Source organism: Pseudophryne corroboree, chromosome 4, assembly GCF_028390025.1.
Source record: "Pseudophryne corroboree isolate aPseCor3 chromosome 4, aPseCor3.hap2, whole genome shotgun sequence".
NCBI lineage: Eukaryota > Metazoa > Chordata > Amphibia > Anura > Myobatrachidae > Pseudophryne > Pseudophryne corroboree.
The window spans coordinates 568,070,318-568,072,097 of NC_086447.1; positions in this window are offsets into that span (position 1 = coordinate 568,070,318).

A 1,780-nucleotide genomic window follows, 5' to 3' on the forward strand; every position below is an offset into this window, starting at 1 on the left:
GCTTTGCAGCAGGATGACTGCTGTGATATTTCATCTTCCTCGCAAAGGACTGTTGGACAGTCAATTGCTTGGTGGAAGTAGTAAAAGTGGTCTTACGAGTACGACTTCCCCTCTGGGATGACCATCGACTCCCAGCAGCAACAACAGCAGCGCCAGCAGCAGTAGGCGTTACACGCAAGGATGCATCGGAGGAATCCCAGGCAGGAGAGGACTCGTCAGAATTGCCAGTGACATGGCCTGCAGGACTATTGGCATTCCTGGTGAAGGAGGAAATTGACACTGAGGGAGTTGGTGGGGTGGTTTGCGTGAGCTTGGTTACAAGAGGAAGGGATTTACTGGTCAGTGGACTGCTTCCGCTGTCGCCCAAAGTTTTTGAACTTGTCACTGACTTATGATGAATGCGCTGCAGGTGACGTATAAGGGAGGATGTTCCGAGGTGGTTAACGTCCTTACCCCTACTTATTACAGCTTGACAAAGGCAACACACGGCTTGACAAATGTTGTCCGCATTTCTGTTGAAATACTTCCACACCGAAGAGCTGATTTTTTTGGTATTTTCACCAGGCATGTCAATGGCCATATTCCTCCCACGGACAACAGGTGTCTCCCCGGGTGCCTGACTTAAACAAACCACCTCACCATCAGAATCCTCCTTGTCAATTTCCTCCCCAGCGCCAGCAACACCCATATCCTCCTCATCCTGGTGTACTTCAACACTGACATCTTCAATCTGACTATCAGGAACTGGACTGCGGGTGCTCCTTCCAGCACTTGCAGGGGGCGTGCAAATGGTGGAAGGCGCATGCTCTTCACGTCCAGTGTTGGGAAGGTCAGGCATCGCAACCGACACAATTGGACTCTCCTTGTGGATTTGGGATTTCGAAGAACGCACAGTTCTTTGCTGTGCTTTTGCCAGCTTGAGTCTTTTCATTTTTCTAGCGAGAGGCTGAGTGCTTCCATCCTCATGTGAAGCTGAACCACTAGCCATGAACATAGGCCAGGGCCTCAGCCGTTCCTTGCCACTCCGTGTGGTAAATGGCATATTGGCAAGTTTACGCTTCTCCTCCGACAATTTTATTTTAGATTTTTGAGTCCTTTTTTTACTGATATTTGGTGTTTTGGATTTTACATGCTCTGTACTATGACATTGGGCATCGGCCTTGGCAGACGACGTTGATGGCATTTCATCGTCTCGGCCATGACTAGTGGCAGCAGCTTCAGCACGAGGTGGAAGTGGATCTTGATCTTTCCCTATTTTTGGAACCTCAACATTTTTGTTCTCCATATTTTAATAGGCACAACTAAAAGGCACCTCAGGTAAACAATGGAGATGAATGGATACTAGTATACTTATGGATGATGAGCGACTGCCGACACAGAGGTAGCTACAGCCGTGGACTACCGTACTGCGTCTGCTGCTAATATAGACTGGATGATAATGAGATAAAAAATATATATATATATATCACTACTGCAGCCGGACAGGTATATATTATATAATGACGGACCTGCTGGACACTGTCAGCTCAGCACTGCAGACTCCTAAAGTAAGCTACTAGTATCAAGAAGATAGAAAAAAAAAACACCACGGGTAGGTGGTATACAATTATGGATGGACGAGCGACTGCCGACACAGAGGTAGCTACAGCCGTGGACTACCGTACTGCGTCTGCTGCTAATATAGACTGGATGATAATGAGATATAAAATATATATATATATCACTACTGCAGCCGGACAGGTATATATTATATAATGACGGACCTGCTGGACACTGTCAG